General features: G+C 39.9%; 1 protein-coding gene across 3 annotated transcripts in view; it reads right to left on the bottom strand.

The window, feature by feature from the left end:
- NEK7 (NIMA related kinase 7) overlaps positions 1-16037 on the bottom strand; it is a 165356-nt gene extending 149319 nt beyond the window's left edge. The window contains exon 1 of one of the 3 annotated variants that reach the window (XM_003823069.4): positions 15759-16037. The gene's annotated coding sequence lies outside the window, so the exon portion shown is untranslated. Of the gene's footprint in view, positions 1-15628; positions 15733-15758 lie in introns of those variants that run through there. The other 2 variants (XM_055110070.2, XM_063597983.1) reach the window with 2 other exon arrangements.
- Positions 16038-24418: the final 8381 nt, after the last annotated feature.

Raw genomic sequence — 24418 nt, forward strand, 5'->3', positions numbered from 1 at the left:
GACACCAGAGCTCTACTCCAGGCCAGACCTCTCTGCTGAGCATGAGATATATAACCAATTGCCTATTAGACAGTGTTAGCTACATATCCCATGATATTCCAAATTCAGCATCACAGATGCATCTTCTCACCACCACACGAAGAAACTGTTACTTATTATTAACTTAGTTATGATCAATATAGATTTAATCAAGAATTGAGGGAGTTATTCTAAACTCTTTGCTTAAACAGGACTCTAAATTCTAAGCTGATGTGGTTAATATTTCTTCTCCTTTGCTCTTCAGCACTAGGCTCTATGATGACAACTTTATATATAACTAAGGCAAAACCTGCATTTCCTTATATCTTAGAACATTTCAACTCTCACTTCTCTAGCCAGCAACTAGGAATCTGTACAATTTTCATATTCCTGGGATTTGTAGGCACTATACACATGGGAGGACCTATCTGACTGTCTCAGCACCAAGATGGTATGTAAAGTTCAGCTGCAAACATATTTTGTATAAAGATATGAGATTTCTTAAACTATATTAGGACAAAGTTTGCTCCTCCTAAGTCTCATGATCATGCTCCTACTGCTTATGAAAAACTACAGAGTCAAAACTGAAAAAGAATTAGAAAATATTCCAACGGAAGAAGAGAGCAGAGCTCTTTATCTTTGGTGAAAAGACATCCTTGTCCTCAACAAGGCAGGAAACACCTAGACATAAATTAAGTGTCCAAAGAGTCTGCAAGAAAGTTAAGTTTCTAGTTTCTTTATTTCATTTCATTTTAATAAAAAGTCACAGCTACTCAAAGTTCAGAGAGAAGGGGAGGGAGAAAAGAGTGCTGGTATGGTCTATTCAGAGCACCAATCCACACCCCAGCCAAAACACTGTGGGCTAACCTAGACTCCTGTCTCTTTATCTTCTCCAGCTCATTCATTAACTCGTTTTTGTTTTGTTTGTTTTGTTTTGTTTTTCAGCATTACTGATATGTCTACCACAGAGCTGCTGGGAATACAAAAAGAACTAAGGCAATTCCGATAGCTTAAGTTATTCCCAGAGGAGACATACAGAAACAGACTTTTACAATATAAGGAAGCAAGTATGATGACAGACACCATCACTGGGTACTGCTACTACATGAGTTCACAGGAAGGATGTCAGGGTTATCCAAGCAAGCTGTCAGGGTCAGGCAGGCCTTGTAGAGAAGACATTCAAGGTGAGTCTTACAGCATGTGGGAGTTAACCAGGCAAAGGAGAAGAGGTGGGATACTCCAGACTCAATCATGGAATAACTAGGGAACTACAACCAGTGCCCTAAGACAGGAACATGGGATGCAGCAGAGGAAAATGCCAAGGCCAAAATCATAAAGGTTTTTGATTTTTTTTTTTTTTTCAGACGGAGTCTCGCTCTGTTGCCCAGGCTGGAGTGCAGTTGCACAATCTTAGCTCACTGTAACCTCCACTTCCTGGGTTCCAGCGATTCTCCTGCCTCAGCCTCTCGAGTAGCTGGGATTACAGGAGTGTGCCACCATGCCCAGCTAATTTTTGTATTTTTAGTAGAGATGGGATTTCACCATGTTGGTCAGGCTGGTCTTGAACTCCTGACCTCGTGATCCACCCACCTCAGCCTCCCAAAGTGCTGGGATTACAGGCATGAGCCACTGCACCCGGCCCATAAAGTATTTTTAAGAGACTAAGTGGTTAGAAATTATTCTGAAGGCAGTAGCTGAAGGACTTTAAGCAAGAAAAAAACCTAGTTAGAACTGGCTAGAGAAGCATTTCTTTAAAAAAATTAAAAAGCATAAATAAATTCAACTCAATTTTAAATTTGAAGGGAAAAAAAGAAAGAAGACATTACAGAGGGTTCTATTTATTTAAAAAAAGACATAAGCCCTTTTCTTGGTAATTTTTAAGTACACTGTAGTCTCACTGAAGTATGAATTTTCAAGTCTGAACTTAATTCCTTCATATATCTCATAAACAAAACTTTTCTTAATACATGTTTTGGCCAGGTGCAGTGGCTCATGCCTGTAATCTCAACACTTCAGGAGGCTAAGGTGAGGAGGACAGCTTGAGGCCAAGAGTTTGAGACCAGCCTGAGCAACACAGCAAGATTCCATCTTGAAAATAAAAAACATTTTTTTTAAGAAATCTACGTTTGAGGTCCCTTTTACAATAATCTTGATTCTATTTTGATGCGAGTTTCTGATGTGCCATAACTACCAACCAAATAAAGAGATCATAAAAGCACTAAAGCTTTTATTGCTATTACCATCAAATTTTAAAAACATAAAGGTACAAGTAACTTCACAATCACTTCACAAGAGAAAAGAGGTTCAATCATTTTAGCATGGTATTCAAACCATCAATTCACAATTAGTAATTATTCTTATGAAGGGAATAATCTCAAGTATTCATCTAGTTATTTCCTTATTTAACTCAGTGCAACATTTTCTCCATGAGGGGATCCTTGGAACATGGAATTAATTGGCAAATAGATAGTCATACCTTTAAGGAATAAAAAGGTTCCTACCCCTTTACAGAAAGCCAAACCACTTACCTAGAACTAGGAATGAAGTGGGCTCTAAGGAAAGGAAATTTAAGTATACTCAGTCAACAGCTTAGTAAATCAGCTTCAGGTCAATTTAATCTAACTGCCTGTCATGTTTTAATATCATATCTTAACTCCAGGACTTATCTCTCACTTTATTCCCTGTTGCTCGAGCCTCTAACTTAGACTTAATTGCCAAACTAGTCTCTGTCTGGTCTCCACACACTCCTCCCCACTCACACCAAGTTCATGTCTGACACACTCGTTTTTCCTAGTCCTGATTCCTATCTCACCCCACTCTGAGATCTTTCAGACCTTGGAATTCAGAATTCAGATACAAAACCAAGCATCTCAGACTAGATCCCTGAATATCCTGACAGTGACCATTCACAGATTAGACCTTTACCTATTTCAAACAATAAGACCTCCTTCATACCATGTTCTGTGGGCCTTGCAGAGACATGTGCCTGGCATTCATCCTAGACCTTTCCTGAAACCAACAGCTCAATTGTTCTGGACATTCCCTTGCTGCTAGGACCTGCCTAGACCTCCTGTCAAGTGTAGTCTCTGGGAAGCAGTCATCTGCCATTCTTTAAATGGCAAGTTATGACAAGAATGGTCCTAGGCCCTACAGAAAACACAGATCTGTACAGGACATGATTCACACCTTCCAGAAGCTTATGCTCCAGAGAGGAAGCTAAGATAACTACAACAAGACTCAATAAGTACTAACGGCTTAAAGAAGCAGAAGAAAGAGGTTTATTTGTATTTTTTTGTATAGTACTTGAGCAGGGCCTTAAAGGATAAAGATTATTTTAATGCACTGAGATTGAACAGTGACATATGGAAAATGGACATTTAAAGCAGTGAGAAAAGCATAGAGTGGAGAAGCCAGAAAGGGTACAAAATTTTCCAAAAAAAAAAACAAAAAAACCCAGTAAGTTGTTAGATATGACTAAAATGTAGGGGAATATACAGGAAATAAATAATCTAGAAAGCCAGGTGAGGATCAAGTGGGGCTCCATTTAGTGGCAGAGTGAGTCAGGCAATATGGTACAGCATTTGGTCGTTCCTTTATTCTCATATTCTGCAATTAATGAAAACTTAAATATTTTTAAAGCATAAACTTGGATATTTGTTTTGATAAGAAATATAATCCTCCAGACTCAAAAAGAAATCTAAATATCTGACAGTGGTGATCCAAAGTGCTAACTGTGGAAAGTTGGCAAATAAACCTGGCACCTCCAAGCAAAAATAAGAAACATCTCATTTAGCTACCTATTTCTAATGACTGAAAAACTGACCTTCCTTCCAGTACATGAAAGAGTTACTACTGAGCAGCAGTTATATCCATAAACTATTAATAACCAAACACTCAAAACAATGTAGATTTTTTTAAAAACTAACACATAGAGCTAAGCCATATGTACTAACCACTTTACTTTTAAACTATAAATTATGCATATGAATCAACTATGCAACCTATATACTAATTTTATAATACAGAGAAATCTCCGAATAATCTTTTCAAATGAGTAAACATTACAGAAAGCTGCTTCCCCATATTCCTTTCCCATATGTTCTGCATACTCCTCTCCTTTGTTTTTAAAGGTTTCTTTTCTTCCTCCTACTTTATTCCAGCCATTACATCTCTCTTAAAATTGCCACTGCCATCTAGGTTTTTCTCTCTCACTCCTGCTATGGTCCCTTTTTTAATTGTAATCATTTCATTCACTTTCAGCTACCTACCAACAACTCCCAAATTTCTCTTTCTTTGGTCTGTGGATTGATAAGACCAAGTTGGAAAATGGGAAGAAAAAAAAGAAACAAAAAGATGAACTATAAAGGGAATGTAATCACAGAGTCACTCATTTTACAGCTGCCAGAAGGCTCCAAAGATCACACGGTCTATCCTCAAATTTCAGGCAAGTATGCCTCCCAAGTTCAGAGAAGGCTCACCTCAATTTGAAACTGACTTTACACCAAGTCTGTGCAGTCAACAGGATCATCTTTCAAACATTCTCAAAATGCATATGCAAATACCCCACAAAGTTCACAAGTTGGAAAATGTGGAAATGCTGACATTCTGGGGATGACAACCCACAACACAAACAAAAAAGGCCTAGGAATGGTAGTACTGCCCTGCCAGGGACCACACACTAAGAGACAAAAGTCTCAACATTTTCTAACCAGATACCGTTAGTACATCATTACAGCCCATGCTTCTTATATTATCTGAATCATTAACCACACAATCACTCTCCCCCAGGCCAGGCACTCAACTCTTAAACTGAGTTCCATATATATTACATTTAGCTCACACTAAGTGTCAGAACCTATGTTTGGCATTTGAAAAATAAAAAAATACACCTGGACTTGACCCACGATTTGAAAACTTTCTATGTCAAGCTGCATCTTCTTATAATAAATAAAGAGAAGGGGAAATGGTCATAAACAACAAGGGCTTGTGCTGTTTATAAACTCCAAATTTTTTTAAAAGGTGAAAACAAATCGCTGATAGAAAACAGTTTTAAAATTGCCAAACAGGCTTTTGAATAAAGAGCATCACTTGAATGCAAAGGCTTGTATCTACTGACAAGGAGGGAAGTTAGATGGGACTCAAGTGCCTGTCACTTGTTATCAAAGTCCCAGATGGAAATAAGACAGTCATGGAAAAAGGAACAGGTTACTCATCATAATGTCCTTGAACACTTTCCAGCATGGCCAGACATGCAAGACAGGAAAGTCTGGTGCAGTCGAGCTGTGAAACAAGATAGAGAACTACAGGTAGGTAATGGTAACTAGAGGCAAAAACTCTAAGTGGCAAGGCAAAGAGCTTTTGCCCCTGTGCAAAAAAACACCTCAGGAGCAAGGGAAGTGGTAAGCTTTCACACCCAGTTGAGAGAAATTTTGTAAAAATGCCAAAAATGGTGAGAACAGTATATAGCCTAAGCAGTCCAGTAACAAGGGACCGTTTGGTTGAGAAGGAACTAAAACTAACACTTAGATGTACTATTTTCTTTCACCTTGCTTGAAGTGGCATTTTCTCTCCTGTTATTATCATCATCATGTTAATGAGTGCATATCATATAAGATGCCTTGGGTGCCTTTATCTCTCAGACACAACCTCCGCACAATCTTAAAATCTGCTGTTAAGACCAAAAACATCAGAAATTTGAAAATCTTTTCTAAGTAAAGAACCTGAATAGAAAAGCATAGATTTTGCTTGTTGAATTTTAAGTGTAAGAGTGATAGGCAGCAGAGGTGAGGTCATGAGGATGTCCTTATGAGAAGAGACACAAGTGAAAACACATAGGAAGAACCTGCATGTCAGAGGCAGAGAATGGAGTGATATGTCCACAAGCCAAGGAAAGACAAGGATTGCTGCCAATACCAGAAGCTAAGAGAAAGGCATGAGCCACATTCTCCCTTAAGCCTTCAGAGAGAACACGGCACTGTCAACACCCTGACTTCTGGCCTGCAAAATGGTGACAGAATAAATTTGTTGTTTTATACCACCCAGTTTGTAATAATTTGATACAGCAGTTACAGGAAACTAATGAAGGCATATCTCATTTTATTGTGCTTCACACATTGTGTTTTTTATAAACTGAAGGTTTGTGGCAACCCTATGTGAAGTTAGTCTGTTAGTGTCATTTTTCCAATAGCATGGGCTCACTTCATATCTCTGTGTCACATATTGGATATTCTTGCAATAATTCAAACTATGTCACTATTATTATATCTTTTATGGTGGTCTGTGATCAGCAATCTTTGATGTTACTGTATTTGTTTTGGGGCACCACGAATCATGTCCAAATAAAACCGTAAACTTAACGATACATGGTGTGTGTATGTTCTGACTGCTTCACTGCACCAGCCATTCCCATCTCTCTCCCTCTCCTTGGGCCTCACTATTCCCTGAGATACAACAATAATGAAAATTAAGCCAATTAATAACCCTACAATGGCCTTCAAGTGTTTGAGTGAAAGAAAGAGTCACCCATCTCTCACTTTAAATCAAAAGCTGGAAATGATTAAGCTTAGTGAGAAAGGCATGTCAAAGGTCAAGACAGGTCAGAAGCTAGTAGCTCAGAAGCTAGGCCTCTGGAGCCAAACAGCCAAGTTGTGAATGCAAAAGAGAAGTTCTTGAAGGAAATTAAAAGTGCTAGTCCAAAATGGTACATTATCAGTGGTTGTTGAAGCTCGGAGCTGGTCTATTACACTATTTTGTTTATTTTGAATGTGTTTAAAATTTTCTATAATTGAGTAAAACATCTGTATAAAAAGACAAAAGAAAAAAGTGATACTCAGTGAACACACCAATGATAAGAAAGTGAAACAGCCTTACGGCTGAGACAGAGAAAGTTTTAGTGGTCTGGATAGAAGATCAAACCAGTCACATTTCCTTAAATCAAAGTCTAATCCAGGGCAAGGCACTAACTCCCTTCAGCTCTGTGAAGGCTGAGAGTGGTGAGGAAGCTGCAGAAGAAAAAATGGAGTTAACAGAGGTTGGTCTATGAAGTCCAAGGAAATATGCCATCTCTATCATATAAAAATGCAAGTTGAAGCAGCAATTGCTGAAGTAGAAGCTACAGCAAGTTATCCAGAAGATCTAGCTAAGATCATTGATAAAGGTGGCTACACTAAACAACAGATTTCCAATATGGATAAAACAGCCTTCTATTTGAAAAAGATGCCATCTAGGACTTTTATAGCTAGAGAGAGGTCAATGCCTGGCTTCAAAGCTTCAAGAACAGGCTCTGGTTAAGGGCTGACGCAGCTGGTGAACCCAATGCTCATTTACCATCCCCTGAAAATCCTAGGGCCCTTAAGAATTATGCTAAATCTACTCTGCCTGTGTGCTATAAGTGGAAAAACAAAACCTGGGCAACAGCACATCAGTTTACAGCATGGTTTTTTGAGTATTTTAAGCCCACTGTTGAGACCGACTGCTCAGAAAAAGATTTCTTTCAAAATATGACTACTAATTGACAATGTACCTAGTCACCAACAGCTCTGATGGAAATATACAAGATGATTAATGTTGTTTTCATGCCTACTGACACAACATCCATTCTACAGCCCATGGATCAAGGAATAATCCACTTTCAAGTCTTCTTATCTAAGAATACGAAATACATTTCTTAAATCTATAGCTGTCATAAACAGTGATCACTCTGATAGATCTGGGTAAAGTAAACTGAAAACCTTCTGAAAAGGATTCACCATTCTAGATGCCATTAAAAACGATTGTCATTCATGGGAGGAAGTCAAAATATCAATGTCAATAGGAGTTTGGAAGAAGTTGATTCCAACCCTATGGACGACTTTGAGGGAGTCAAGATTTCAGTGAAGGAAGTCACTACAAATGTGGTGGAAACAGCAAGAGAAGTAGAATTAAAAGTGAGCCTGAAGATGTAACTGAATTGCTACAATCCCATGATAAAACTTTAATGGATGAGGAGTTGCTTTTTATAAATGAGCAAAGAAAATGCTGTCTTAAGATGGAATCTACTCCTGATGAAAATGCTGTGAACATGGCTAAAATGACAACATAGGATTTAGAATATTCCATAAACTTTTAAGCAGCAGCAGGGTTTGAGAGGATTGACTCCAATTGTACAAGATTTTCTACTTTGGGTAAAATGCTATCAAACAGCATCATATGCTACAGAGAAATCTTTCATGAAAGAAAGAGTCAATTGATGTGGCAAGCTTTATGGTTGTCTACTTTTAAGAAAATGCCACAGCCACCAGCCTTCAGTGACCGTCACCCTAATCATTTAGCAGCCATCAACATTGAGGTAAGACCCTCCACCAGCAAAAATATTATGAACTGCTGAAGGTTCAGATGATCGTTAGCATTTTTTGGCAATAAAATATTTTTTAATTATGTATATTTTTTAGACATAATGCTATTGCACACTGTATAGACTACAGTATAGTGTAACTCTAACTCCCATATGCACTTGGAAACCAAAAGATTCATCTGACTCGCTTTATTGCAAGATTCACTTTATTGCAGTGGTCTAGACTAGAACCTGCAATATCTCTGAATAATGCCTGTATAGAGCTAGGGCCCACAGCACTGTTTCCTGGACCACAATAGGCAGGGTATGGTTCTAGGGACCCCCAAATAGCAGGATTTTTCTTACTGTAACTGTGTCTTGACCAGAGCAGTGGCTGTATGGCCCTAGACCGGTGGCCTTCTGATCACAGAAGAGGCAGAAACTCCCTTGGGGGCCTGGTACTGGGACAGCTGGAAGCTCAAACTCCCTCACAACCATTAAATACTATTCAATGTTCAGTAACAAATTCCTTTCCACTTAAAAAAAGTGATTAGAGGAGTAAACGGGAGAACTATGTAACTAAAGACAATCTTTACTGACAGCTGATTTTTTGTTGTTGTTGTTGTTGCATTTTTAGTAAAGATGGGGTTTTGTCATGTTTCCAAGGCTGGTCTCAAACTCCTGGGCTCAAGCAGTCTGCTCAGCCTCGGCCTCCAAAGCACTGGGATTACAGGTGTGAGCCACAGTGCCCAGCCAACAGCTGATACTGTAAATACTCAAAGCCATAAAAGTGAAGGTGAAAACAATATGTCATTCAACAATAAAAAATATTTCTTAACAGTAAATACCTTATTAAAACTTTATTTTAAATGCATTTTGAAAATGGAAAAAAATGGCAGTTTTCACTGAATACCACACCTACCACCAGACTACTCTAAACATATTCTAACAACAAAGACGGTGATGAGAACAAAGGAAGTCAATTTGTAGGTTGCCATGAAAAATAAGAAATAATTCGTTCCATAAACCAATCCTCCCCCCGGAAAAATCTTCTTATATAAGACCTTTCAATTTACATGTATTTATTGACTAACAAACCACACCTAGAAATAAACTGTTTGGAATAAAGATATACTATTTGCATAAAACAAATGACCTATTCTAGGTGTCTTTTTTTTTAATTTTTTTTTTTATTTTTTTTAGAGACAGGGTCTCACTCTGTCACCAGGCGGGAGTGCGGTGGCATCATCACAGCTCACTGCAGCCTTGAAATCCTAGGCTCAAGCCATCCTCCAGGCCCAAGCAATCCTCCTGCCTTAGCCTCCCAAGTAGCTGGGATTACAGGTGCATGCCACCAAGCCCAACTAATTTTTTTTAAATTTTTTGTAGTGACAGGGTCTCACTATATTGATCAGGCTGGTCTTGAACTCCAGGTCTCAAGCAATCTTCCCACCTTGGCCTCCCAAAGTGCTGAGACTACAAGTATGAGCCACTGTGCCCGTATCATATCACTTTACTATATGGTCCAGCAGTTAGATATAAAGACAATACAAGATTAGGAATTCATTACATTTTAGAAGTATAACAATTTTTCATAAACACATCTATTCAACTTTTCCAACCATAATATAAGGACATATGTCTTTGTTATGATTATAACCATAATAAAATGTATAGTAATTCACCTAGGTAAATATAAGGATATAGGGGAAATATTTCAACAATTTAAGAAAACAATTTTAAGCATGCTAGGAAGAACATTTTTAATTTTGCCATTTTTTTGAATCTGTATTTAAAGATCTTTTTGCAACTCACATTATTTGTAGTCCATAATATAACCCCCCAAGCCTCTTGTGCCTTTTTCTGCCTGAGAAACTATGGCTTGCTGGCTCTCCCCACCCTCCAAAGAAAGTCATAAAAACTAACTCAAATGTAGGAACCATTAAATTTTGAATATGGAAATCATAGGGCAAAGGAAAAGGAGAATTCAAGCAGAAGAAGTGGAAATGGCAGAAGTGGGAAGCAGCCCATTAAGACAAAACTGGGCCAAGGCAGAGTGGGTGACAGGGCCTGTCATCAGAACAAACTGACAACAGGAGATGTGTTTCCCACCCCTGAAGGTCCTAAGAATAGAGAAGTAAGTGAAATGAAACTAACACTGGGCCTGCTACCATACATTTACAAAGATATTTTCATTTACTCCTCAAGGCAACTTTATGAGTTGGGACAACTACAGTCTGAATAAAATGAGCAACTCAACCAAGGTCATAAAGTAGGCAATGACAACCCTGGAGTTTTCTGCCTAGTCTTTTCCACATCATGGTAAACACAGATAATGATAATATATGTGCAGCAGGGTCAGATAAAGAGAAGAGACTGCTTGTAGCTGGTGGCAACTAGCCAGGAATTCTGATTGTCCCAGGTCCTACCTGGGCTTCCCTGAGGGCTAAGGGGTCAAAAGTCCAGCACACACAAAACCCACTCCTGGCTAGAGCTGAGAAAGTGTACTGTGTAATTTTTTCACAAAGCTGTTGCATTTTCCATTCTGCTCTATGCTGCTCAGTAGCTACACCCAGGTAAGTCTACAGCTAATTCTTTTCAGAGCAAAGGTCAGAAGTACCTCTACCCCAGGCCAAACATACCTTGACTGTAGGCCCTCTGCTAAAGCACAGGCTCTTTCCAATATTTTTTACTGGGGTTGGGGGGAGTCTTTTTTGAAAGACTAAGTTAATGTTTCCTAAAAAGAAAAAAATTTGCCCAACCCCTTGCTTATGTCAAAAATTCCCTCTAAAGTAGACAAAGGTAGTCATACCAGTAGGCTTAAAATAAAAACTACTAGACAAAGAAACATATGAGTAAGTTTTGGTATGTTTCTTTGTCTAGTAGTTTTCATTCAGTAAAGACAAATGACTGACATTACATTCTATGTCGCTTTAGTCAGAAGCAGGGAGCCACAGACAGGCATTCATTCAATGTCACAGGGTAGGAGTGGGATCCTCCAGAAGCAAAGAATGGTGAAGAAACCTGAAAACATGGATAAACCTAAAAGAGGTTCTTATGCTGACAAACTCTGAAATGAAACACAAAATTTGGGAATGGACAGCTGGGTATTATTCTGAGGGAACTGTGGAAGATCAACAAATTGTCACAAGAGTCTAAGGACAAAAATAATTATAAAACGCTATTGTGGAAAATTCCGAATCAACCCAAACATCAATGGCATAGCACCACATTTAGACCTCTGGTATTATTTTCTAGAGTGGGGGAAAGCTACCAACCTATTTCTATAAATAAAGCTTTATTTGAACACACCTACGCCCACTTGGTCAGATACTGTATTTGGCTACAATGGCAGCAGATGCAATCACAGGGCTCACAAAGCCAGAAATATTTACTATGTGATCCTTCAGAGAAAAAAATTGTGAATCACTGTTCTATAAAAAAGCAGAATGGATTGAAAAAGTAGCCCTTACCCACTACCAACAGAAGACTACTAATAAGATTTACAAAAAGGCCTATTTCCATTATGTAACAGAAAACACGTATTTCTCAATTTTTATAGACCACTAAAATCAGTTTTATTCATTTATATATTGTTCTGCTTAACACTTTGATAGCTATTACAACAAAACCACTCGTTGTATAACCTCATTACCTAAATAGTATGGCAGGGCAGTTATTTTGACAAAGGTTAAAAAAGAAGTTATCCTGCTCAAAAATATTAAGGAATGCTTCATGATCATCTGTCCTTCTCATTCCCACTGCCCACTGAAAAGCATGAAATATACTCTGTAAGTGTTTTCTTCAGAATAAAAAAAAATTTGTAAAAATACACAACACCTAGGAATAATCAAACTATTAATTACCAAAGAATTCAGCAGTTTAGAAGTTTTATAACTCTGAGATTGAATTGTATCAATTTAAAAATTCTGAACTGCCATTATATTCTACAAATGCATATATTTGATTACAATTATGTAACCAAATGTTATCCATATTCCCTATAAAAATGGGTGGAGGGGGGAGAATTAAGTTGAAAAAGTCTCAAAAGGGTAAAGAAATGCGTCTTAAAACATCTTGCTATATATTTACATAAATCCTGATGAAGTACTGATAAAACAATTCAGAGCAAACAGTAATCATACATGGCATTTCCAAGACACCCTTAAGTCGTACATTAAGTTTAATATGTTTTATAGACGATGCACTGAAATACCTACCCTCGTAGTTTTCCAACAAAAATTCGAAGGGGTAAACACTTAAATGTGAATGAAACCGGGAATGAGGACAGAGTGCTGTTTTGTGCAGCTGCAGCTGCAGCTACACTGTGTATTTTTAAAATACTACACTGTGCATTTTTAAAATACCAAAGCCTATTTAAAAAAAAAAAAATCAAGGGAAACAAAACCTGAAAGAAATTTTGGAATTACCTACTTTTTTTTCCCCCAAAAGTGCGTAATCACTAACACTTAACTGGGCCCTGCTCTCAGGCCCAGTTCTCAGGTACCCTGAATGGTGGCGACATTTGTAATACTACAGAGGTACATTCTTAAAACATCAGATAGTTCCTAGGAAAATAGTGTTTAGTTCTGGAAACACTGTAAAAGTCTCTAATGATATCTCAGACCACATATTTAAGTGAAAAAAAGAAGTCTATATTTCAGTAAATGCGCAATAATTGAGGGGGAAAAAAAAGAATACTTAAATGTTTACAATAAGTCAGAGCCCAAAACTATCAACTGCAAGCACCAGGAAAGATTTGGGGGATGGGGTCCTTATGAGATTAAGTACTTATTTACACAAACTGTAACTGCACTGGACTTCTGGTCATTACGATGCAATTTTTTTTTAAATTTATTAATCAGGTATGTTAGCTATAGAGGCATCAAATCTCCCCTCCTCTACTAGTACACTGCCATCATACCTACGTGCTTTCCTCATTCTTTGGTTAAGTGCTGTTTTACTGGGATGGAAACGAACTCGAAATTGTCCAGACAGGAAAATATGAAAGGGGGAAAGGAATGGTGGGTGCTACATGTATTATCTCAATAAATAAACCTAAATACTAGTTCAGACTATCAAATGAGTCTGTACGCTTAGAAATAAAGTTAGTCTTGCTAAATTGGTAAGATTTTTAACCATGGAAAGATTCCCAAGAAGTTGTGAAAACGCCTAACGATTTAGATTCTGACATTTAGTAGTTTTCATTTTCAGGTAATTTCAGAGTAAAACCCGCCTCAGTCACATGGACTATATTCAGTCTGCTGACCAACTTCGCTTCTTATCTACTATAAACTTTCAGTAGTAGTTAAGTTCTAGGTGCAGCTGAATCACGAAACGGGACACCTAGGATGGCTCAGGGAAAACTGAAGCCCCCATCCTCCTTCCTTCCTTCCTTTCTTCCTTTCTTTCTTTCTCCAGGCTGGCCCTCAGCCTGGCGCCCCTCCCGCAGACATCCCTGGAGAAAGAACTAACGCGGCCTTCTCCGAGCCCAGGGCTGGAGTAGGAAGTACCCGCCCTCCCGAACGCGAGGTCCTGGCTGCGCATTGGCTGCGAAGGCCGTCAGTACTCCGGAGGGCGGAGCCTCCCGGCACCCAGCGGAATCTCAGGCCTGCACCTCCGGGAGGGTCCCCCGGGCTCCCGGGCTCCTTCCTCCCCCTTAACACTACCCCCGCACACACACCGGCCCCGAGAAGGCAACTAGCCTCCTCAAACGGTTCCTTTGCCTTTTTATTTCGCAGGCCTTCCTCTCACCCCATACAGTTACTGCCCCTTTGACTCCTCCGAGAGGCAAAGCTTTTTCAAAGCTCTAACACCTCTCCCCTACCCCAGCAAGTTCCCCGTGCAAGACCAAATAGAGGATGCCGCCGTTCTAGGAGTGAAGCAAGCTGTGGACTGGATCTCGCCGAGGGAGAGAGGATTCCTTCCTCTGGAAATAAAATAACTGCTAAGATTTTAAGTTAACTGTTTCAAGAGCACTTGGCCATCACCAAGTGTTACAAACCAAGAATACTCAGCGGCCATTCAACAAGAGTTGCCACAAAGCATTAGAGGGTTAACTGTATCTCCTGTTTTACTGTTCACCGTTTTCAGGGTTTGACCGGTTGTCCCAAACATACTGTAGCTTTTGAGTGCAAGGACTATGCCATTCTTCGACCACACCACCAGCAGCTCAAGGTCCTGAACAGAACATATTTATAATACACATACTCTGTACTTTAATTCTCTAATGCAACCTGACAAGACATACTGCTGTCGCCTGGAGGGAGTGTGCATACCCTTGAAACTGTAAATTCCTTGGAGGAGGAACTAGAAACAGTGGTTCCCATTATGATGGGTACATTAGGCTCTACAAACTATGGAAATGTGGTGTTTTCAATTGCATCCTTGAGCTCAGTAACCTCAAAGGAGAATAATCATTTTATTTCTGTGTATTTCTGATTTTCAGTTCAGTCACCAGAATTGCGCAAGGACAGTAACATGTATCTTACTGTAAACTAAGTATATTTTTTAGCATTTCTCCCCAGTGAGGACTACAGCTAGGCGAGAACACGATACATCATCTCTCCGCCACCCCAGTACGCTCCCAGTGCAAGACTAAATAGAGGATGCTGCGGTTTTAGGAGTGAAGGCCTACAGTGTAACAGAGGCAACAGAAGTTCTTTAGCTCTCGAGGCAGCATCCTCTAGGTTGTGCTCGCTTCCTTACACTGTTCTGCGGTCATACGGTCTTGTCACTTTTCTCTGTTTTCCTTTGGCTACCCTTCTCTGACTTTGGCCTCAGTTTTCAATTTCTTTTCCATTGCCACCATCACCAGCAATGTTCGCTATTGCCTCGCAATCCCTCTCTCCGACATTTTGTAATCCCGAGTCTCTCCCAAGTTCATTCTCCAACAGACCTCTCACGCTCCCTGTACTTCTGAAGCCACTTCGGATTCTCCCCTATCTGCCGGCTCCCACCACCCACTCTCTCCAGCGCACTTCACTTTCCTAAGTCGGGCTGCTGCCGAATCCTGACAGACGGACTTCACCAATCCGCGAGAGATAAATAACCGACGTCGCCAATGAGCATCCGCCGGGAGGCGGGACTTCGCTTAAGTTCCTCGGGTCCTGAAACCAAAGACCTGTTGCCGCCGCCGCCGGGGCCGCGGGGTTTCTTAGTTACCGCGGCGCCCTTGGCGCTTGGGCCTCTAGAGCCGGGGCCAAGTATGAAGTTTCCTGCCGCCCCCTCCCACCGCTGCCAACGAACAAGACCGAAACCCCCATCCGCCTCGAGCGCAGCGCGCCCCGCCCCACCTACCCCGAGCGAGGGTATGCTGGAGGCCGCCCCGCGCGGTCCCGACCTCCCTCTCCCGGCCCGACTCCCGCAGGCGGCCCCTCCCGGCAGGAGCTGCCCGGTCCGGGCGCCTGAACCCTGGGCAGCGACTCACCAGGAAGTTGGGAGTTTTCCGTTCTCCCGCCCGCGAGAGACCTTGGGCGGGCGGGTGGCTCGGCGCGGCGCCGCCGTCCGAAAGCGCACTGGGCCGGGGACTGAGGCTGCGAGGCCCGGAGCCTGTCGGCCACCTCCCGCCGCGCCGCCCCGGCGGACGCTGCAGGCGCGGGGCACCCACCCTGCGCACTGCGAGGCGCGTCCGGAGTGCGAGCCTAGCGGCGGCCCATCCTCCTGCGACTCCCGATCCTCCTCCTGCTGCCGCCGCTGTCAGGAGTGTAAACATCCCGGCATCCCCGAGGAGAGGGGCGGGGCGGGCGCCGGCCCCACCCCGCGCCGTGAGTCCAGGCCGGCTGCCCGAGGGAGGCTTCCCGTCTGCGTCCCCGGCGCTCCCTGGAGCTGGGGGAGCCTCGGCGGTTTCCCTACTGGAGCCGAAGCCGCTCTGGAGGAGCCCCTCCTAGCCCCTCTCTTCCGGTTGTCAGGCCTAGCGTGGTGCGGGGCACCGCGTCCGGTCCCCTGAGCCCTCTTCCCCGGCTTCAGGTCAACTTCCCACCGAACCCAGGGTCGGCTGCTTTTTAAGAACTTGTTTTTTCTTCATTTATATGTAAGTGCCCCCACTTGCAAGCGGTGAACCGACTTACTGGTGTTCCCTTCTGGACCACAGCGTTTGTGATCCCATCTTCTTTTACCAGGTGATTTAAACTACCTCTGTGTTTAATGTGGAGTGCAGGGAAATGAGAAAAAAAAAAAAAAAGGCGTTTTCCTGAGTCTGGCTAAGCAAACGTTGCATGAAAGTGTCCCAGCATAGAGGACAGGGGCTTTTACAACATTCCAGAAGGTAAACTCCCTGGTGTGGTACGGAGGATCTTTGAAATAAATATGTGCAAAATCACCCAGAACCCTAGTACACGAAACTGCAAAAGGAATGCTTTGACACCAGCAGCTTCACGACTTCAGTAACAGGGCATGAACTACTCGAGGAGACGGCTAGGAGGCAGTATGGAGTCGGCCATGCCTTAATTCTCGTCTCAACTCAGTGATTAATTTTGTGACCTGGCTGCAAGTTATTTAACCTCTCCAAGTCTCAGTAACTCTCTGTAAAAGGAGATTAGTTGTAATACCAACCTCTAGGACCATAGTTAGAATTAAGTGAGATAAAGCAAAGTGCTTAACCACAGAGCTTGGCATATAAGACGTGCTCATTAAATTGTTGCTGTTGTTCATAGGTCTCTCACTAGTTTAACTTCCCTGCCAAAAAGATTAGAGCCAAGAATGAGTAGATTATACCTCAAACGTTTAAAATGTTAAAGCCATGAAATTAAGATCTGGAAAGTTTATTTTTAAAAAGAAAAATGGCTGGGCGCAGTGGCTCATGGCTGTAATCCTAGCATTTTGGGAGGCCAAGTGGCGGGGGCGGGGGGGGGTGGATCACCTGAGGTCAGGAGTTCGAGACCAGCCTGGCCAACATGGGGAAACCCTGTCTCTACTAAAAATACAAAAACTAGCCGAGCGTGGTGGCAGGAGCCTATAATCCCAGCTACTGGGGAGGCTGAGGCAAAAGAATCACTTGAACCCGAGGCTGGGCGGAGGTTGCAGTGAGCAGAGATCGCGTTACTTCACTCCAGCGTGGGTGAAAGAGCGAAAATCGTCTCAAAAAAATAAATAAATAAATGAAAACGTTCACGATCTCAAGAGGAGGCCTTGATTCATGTGGCTCAACAAATATTCATAAATGGGCTAGGCAATGTTCTAAGGAATGAGGATACAACAGCTCACCGAGATATACAGTGCCTGCTGTCATAGAGCTTATATTGTAGTCGGAAAGGCGAAAAAAAAAAAAAGCCAATAAATACCTACTATGCCAGATGGTGAGTCATAGAAAAATAAAGCAGGGTAAGGAGACATGGGGAGGGAGGATGCTATTTTAAATATGTTTGTCTGGGAATGCCTCTCTGACATTTGAGCAGAGAACTAAGGAAGTGAGAAATTAGCCATTTGGCTACCCAGGGTTAGAATATTTTACACAGAAGGATCAGCAAATGCAAAGACCCTAAGTGGAAGTGGGCTTGGCATGTTTGAGAAATAGGCAGGAGGTCAGTGTAGGCTAGAATTCAGTGAGCAGTGGGAGAGCAGCTGACTAAATCAGAAGAGGGAGTAGGGTACAAGAAGGGTATAGTTGTAGAATCTTGTAACCTTTAAAATTTATTCTGAATGAAAAGGAGAGCCATTGGAGGAGTGACCAAATCTGATTTGGGTTGGGAGAGAAGAGCTGCACTGTGGAGAACAGATTGAGCCTAAGAGCAACTAGATGTTAGAAGACTATTGTAATGATCCAGATAAAATACATTGATGACAGACCAGAGTGCAGGTGGTAAAAATGGTGAGATTCCATTTCTAAGAGCAAACAAGATTTGCTGATGTATTGAATGTCAGGTAAGAAAGGAGTCAAGAACGAAGCCAATGAAATTGGCATTTGAACCAGATCATTTTATCAGGTCACACCAAATCAAATCTGTCAGTCAATAGAAACAGTGTCACTGGCGTCATACACAGGCACACATTGCAGGAAAAAAATAACCAGATATCTTTAGGGTAAATACATGTCAACCTCAGACCAGATGTATGTGTAAGGTTTTTTTCTGTTTGTTTTGGTTTTGGTTTTTTTTTTTTTTTTTTTTTTTGGAGACAGCCTCTCACTCTGTCACCCAGGCTGGAGTGCAGTGGCGTGATCTCAGCTCACTGCAACCTCCACCTCCCAGGTTCAAGTGATTCTCCTGCCTCAACCTCTTGAGTAGCTGGGATTACAGGCATGTGCCGCCACACCTGGCTAATGTTTGTATTTTTAGTGCAGACAGGGTTTCACCATGTTGGCCAGGCTGGCCTCGAACTCATGAACTCAAATGGTCTGCCCACCTCAGCCTCCCAAAGTGGTGTGAGCCACTGTGCCGAGCCAGTTTGGTGTTTTTTGTTTTTTAATAAACTACAGATTTATCTATGACCAAATATTCCATTGGTAAAAGCAAAACGCATACACCTTGAGAACACTGACTCATAGTCAAATGGATCAAAATGAGCTCATGAAGTCCTACTAGCTGAAAAGACTGTTGAGGAAGAATCCTTATCAGTGGCTATATGGTGCCCAAAGTATTGAAATACTCTGATATGTCCTATTTCTTCACCTTAAAATACTGCTAAGCTACAGCTAAATAGTCGTCAGTGTTTCAAAGATTGGAAGGTTGTCAGAACTGAATCCACCACACTTTTTCTCTTTAGCTTTTTATCAGCTTTGTGGTGGATAGGGAAAGTTGTTCCTGGCCACTGGCCTCCTGGCTGTGAGCAAATGCTAATGGAAATGCAGAAAAACCTGGCCAAAGAGGATCTGTGGTCCAGGATCTTTAGAACAGAATCTAGCTTTAACTGCTTTTCTATTCATCTCCCCACCAAGCTTGCTCCAAAAATGCTTGTTTGGCTTCATGAAACACATTAATTATAGTCCTTTATATGAAGTACTTAGTGTTTATACCTAATTACCACGCAATACATACCATTAACTATCAGATTAACTTTGCTGTAAGTGGTTTTTGATTATTACACTTGAAACCTCTCAGTTACACCAAGTTTTTATGTTTTGTTATTCATATATCTTACTGGCCCCACAGGTAATATCAATCATTGAAACTACTCTTTCTCCCTAGGCTAACCCAGACGAGATGTTATGTACTGGGATCAGTGTAAATGCAATTTCTCTGTAAGGAGAGAAGCTTGCTAGAAAAACATTTTCTTAAGGAAAAATGATGAAGTAATACTAAAAATAATTCTCCTTTGAAAGAGATCTTAGCCACTGGGGTAGACCAGAAAGGTCTAGCCTTCTTGACTCAAACATAGTGCTGGCAACAGGTGTATTTAAAAAGCTACTAGTGGTATTGGCAGCCACTGAATTTGGCAGCTAACTGGTGATGAGGCTTAGTCAAGCTGTTGAAATGTCTGGACTCAACTGGGCCAAGAGGAGGAAGTCAGAGTGCAGACTGCAAGCAACTCAAGGGAGATCACTTTTCTCTGGCCCTGGCTGTGGTCACTATACAAAGTCAGAAAATAAATCTTTATCTTACTTTGAAAATACCCATGAAAAATAGTAGGAAGTTACTTTTTCACCTTTAATGACCTCTTGCATTTCATTGTTAATAGATCATGCAGATGAACTTCCCATTAAAACAATAAAATTGGCCTAAATTTCATTCTCACATCAAATCCCTAGAATTCAAAATCACAGAAAGACAACTCTCCTATGTCCCAATTATCTAGTTATGGTATTTTGAGAATACAGTTCATGGTTAAAAATAGTGGCATTACCACCAGTGGCTTTTCCTGGCTATTTTTATAGTAGTTATTAAACTGAGGAAACATTTCAATTCACTATGTATATTTTTAATGTAGAGAAATGTAGTATTTTATATTGGTTGCAAAACAGGAAAGAAACAGTACAACTAGCAGTTTATGTCATGATTTCCTTTGGTCAGCAGAATATAACCGAACTTATGTTTTTTTATAGTATAAAAGCCAAAGGGCCAATATGCAGTAAGTAATAAGTCACAGCAATGAAGAAAATATATTCAGAAATTATTTCCCTTTTCATTCTTGTACACCCCATCCTTAATGTGGAGCCAAACCATGAAGCCATTTCGCAGAACCTAATTTCCTCAACAATGGTGGCATTTTCAGTCACGAGTGTTCACAAGCACCCCTCAATTATCTATGCTAACAGAGAGCTGTGGTGATACAATAATCAAATCCCAAAGATAATTTTTTAAATTAGAGGTTTCTTTGGAATATTTGGTATGTGTGCATGTGTCTACCTGGAAGAGATGTTACAAAAATCTTATGATTTCACAAAGCTAAATGTAAAGATTTCAGAGTCCCGTATCATCTCTCCGTTCTCTCTCTCTCTCTCTCTCTCTCTCTCTCTTCTGACATACCCTCTTTTGTGCTCCTCAGTTCAGTCTTGGGTTGCAGCAGATCCACTCAGGTCTGAGCATTAGAAACAACTGTCTATTTCTTAATAGGAAAGAAAATGGAAGATTATAAGTATTTCTGTTTACTTTTAGTATTTCCTAATAGTTAAATCGAGAGGCTATCCTTTGGCTACAGAGCCAAAAGTATATCCCAAAAAATACAAAAAGTGAAAAGTTGCATTAGTACTGCTTTCATCTTTTGAACCCTCTTTGTTCATACTTAAGCCTTTATTGCTTAAAACATATATCTCTTCCATTTTTTTTCCAGTTGTTCCACTTAATGGCAGAAGTGTGCTTTAAAATACCTCAGTAATTATTTCTTCAGCAATTCACTTGCAGTGTTAATGTTCAGTCTATTTGAAAATGCAGGAAGGATGTGAGTAAAACCAGATTTGGAATCATGCCACATCGAATCCAAACACATACTGAAAGCAGGCTCTACACTATAACAACAAATCTAGTTAATCATAAACAGCCTAGACATTCTCCATAATTCTGCCATGGAATTCACCATTAGATAAGATTCAAATTATAGAGATATTTTAATTATTTAATCACTCATCCAGCTTTTCCATGCAAATGTTAGCATTGTGTAAAGGAAGGAGCACCTGGAACAACATTTTCCAGAATTAACACAGTGTCATTTCCAAAGCTTGATAATCTGTGGGGGAAAGTAAGAGATACGATTACAAACTTCATGAAGTGCTACCTCTTCCTTAAAAGTAAGGGCAAGAACCTTTAAATTCATAAGGCCTTCAAGCTCTGGAGAAGGCCAGGCAATATTTATCTATAGGCTTATGGGATAATCTGTTCTTTCAAGGGGTAGAAGACAAACAGTAGAATGCCACTTCATGGAAACTGCAAACAATCCTAATTGGACAATATTGTTATGTTTGCCAATCAGTATTATTTATTACTACATAATTATTACCTATTATGTAAAATATGTTTAATCTGTAGAACCTTTAAATTATTATAAAGGTGTTTATATATGTTTCTAAAATACTTTATATATATGTGTATACATATATATATATAAATATAATGTACCATTTGAGCAACCAAAATATGCAACTGTTTAAACCTCTGTTTTTATTTGTCCTCTCCTTGTTCAAATTGAGAGGTAAAAAATAACTTTTTTCTGAAGACAAGTAAATAACAAAAATATTACTTCTTTATGTTCTAAGTTAAATGAAATTAATATTTTATCAGGTCTACATCCTATGACTCCTATCTAAGATTATAGTCAGGTATGTTTCACTATTTTACAATAGGATGTTTGAAAATATAATGTAAATAGAGATGACTGGAAAAAACATGAAAATGAACTAAGTCATATCAGTTAATTTTAATTTCCTGTATAATTTTTTCAAAAAAATACATGCCTATAGTTGCTACATAACCAAACCTTTATTATTAATACATGATTAGGGAGGTTATCATGCTGTCTTGAAATATAAATATGTAGAGAGATTATATTAAGTCAGAATAATCATATCATCTGAATCTTTGCTGCTGATTGTTTAGCCCCTGAGGGCTAGAATCTACTTCTATACTTTCAGTACCTAGTATTTTAATTCCTTTTATGGTTAGTCTATGTGTTTTTTTGTTCGTGATTCTTTAAAATTATGTTTACATAAACTATACAAAAATAACTGCCAATAACCCCATTTGTTTCTTAACACATATTGAGATAATCAGTTGCTATATGTACAGATGTTCACACTATGATAAGGCAATACCTCATGAATTAGTTCTAAAGGCAGTGCAGCTTTGGGGTAGAATTTCAGGAGTGTTTTCCAGCTAGGTTTTACCTAGGATGACAGATTGTAACTGATGCAAAGGAAAAGATGGTGGAACTGAAGTTGAGAACAGAAGTACCCACTATCACAAACTACATGGGTGTTTTCCCAGATATAATGTCCTGTGATAGCAAGAGAACAAACTTTTGTACTAATAGACTCAGCCCTCTCCTTCATCAGTAAAGACAGTTTAATAAAGTGTCTTAAAGTGAAACATGAAAAATTTACAAAAGATATGGCTTCGAATTTAGTCTAAGAAAGAGTTCCTAAATTTGCAGGGTAGGCTCTCACCCTCTCTAATAAAATATTAAGAGGAATACAGCTCATCTCTCTGGCCCTGGTTTAAAAGTAACCTGTCCAGAAGTAAGAAGATGGGCTAGCATCACATAATCTTACATATAACTTAGTAGAAGTACAGCACCAGGGAAACATGTAGGTAAGTCAAGTTGACCTCCATGTTTCCTTCACTGGTTGCCCTGGGTACAGAGTTTTGTTCTCATTTACTATCATGTAGTAATGATACAATTTGAGTTTTCTGTTTTTAAGGTTAATAACTGTTAGTGCATGTGTTTGTTTTTCGATCTGAAACTTGCACATAGGTTTAATTCCTTTGGTTCTTAAATGTTTTTTGATCTTTGATATCTCTGTCAAATTATATATGCTTTTGGAAATGAGTTACACTCTAAGCCTACTTAATGAGCCCCCTATGGGGATAAGTAGACAGTCTGAAGAGAACAAAGGATAAGCTTCTCTAAGAGGAAATAACAAGAAGGAACATACTGTAGATAGGATAGTCCACGAATGCTTCTCTGAGGAAGTGACATTTAAAGTAATATCTGAAGGGTATAAAGGAACCAGCATGGTGTAGCACCTACACTGAAGTCCAGAGGCAGCTACATCTGTTTTTCCTTCCATCCACATGGAAGAAAAGCATGCAGGAGTTCATAGGCCTGGAAATACACATGTGTCTACTCAGTGGCTTCATTTTCATTAACTTGGGAGCAGCCAAATTGCTATTGACCTAATAAAGTTTCCATCCGTGGAAAGAAAAGTTGGAAAAATTTTCCACCAAGAAAGCCTCAGAATTATGCCTATGGTTTATTCTTTTCTGCCTTCTTTTTTACTTTCCTCCTTTCCTACTCCTCCCTCTCCACAATCTCCTTCCCTTCCTCCTTCCTTCCTTCTTTCTTTCCCCAGACATATTTATTGAGTTATTCCCATGCATTACAAATCCAGTGGAATCTGCAAATACAACATTTCATCGTTTCTAAGCAACTTTTTTTAGCATTTCACATCTGTGAGGTTAGAAAGCATTTTATGTTCAATTAACTAGAATCAATGAACTATGATACAATGGTACATAACAATGAATCCACTTTAAGAGAAACAAACATTTTAATCAAAATCTGGGTATCAAATGCAAATTGTAAGTAAATTTTCTATAAGGATTATGTGAGTAAGGCACTAAATTGAATCTACTTATTTTTGTACAAGCTGTTCTCTTTAGAATTATATACTTTACAACTCAATATTTGCTGTATTTCATTGTTTCAGTAAATTTTTAAAAATCTGAAATAATGGAAAGTCATTAATGAAAAAATAACACTTCATAAAGCACATCTAGTAATTTAGTCATTATGAGTAAAGCACCTTTCACTGCCAAGTGGCTGCATAGCTTAATTATGAGAAAGTGTATATGGGAAAAAAGCAAAATGATAATAATTGCCAAGCAGACTGTCTTCCAAGTGATAGCAACTAGTGGGGAGTGAGACAAACTGTACCTCCACATTTCCAAAAGATGAAGTGAGAAAAATAGTAAATACCCCAAATAGATGAGAATAACAAATAAT

Source organism: Pan paniscus, chromosome 1 (assembly GCF_029289425.2).
Source record: "Pan paniscus chromosome 1, NHGRI_mPanPan1-v2.0_pri, whole genome shotgun sequence".
In the NCBI taxonomy this organism is placed as follows: domain Eukaryota; kingdom Metazoa; phylum Chordata; class Mammalia; order Primates; family Hominidae; genus Pan; species Pan paniscus.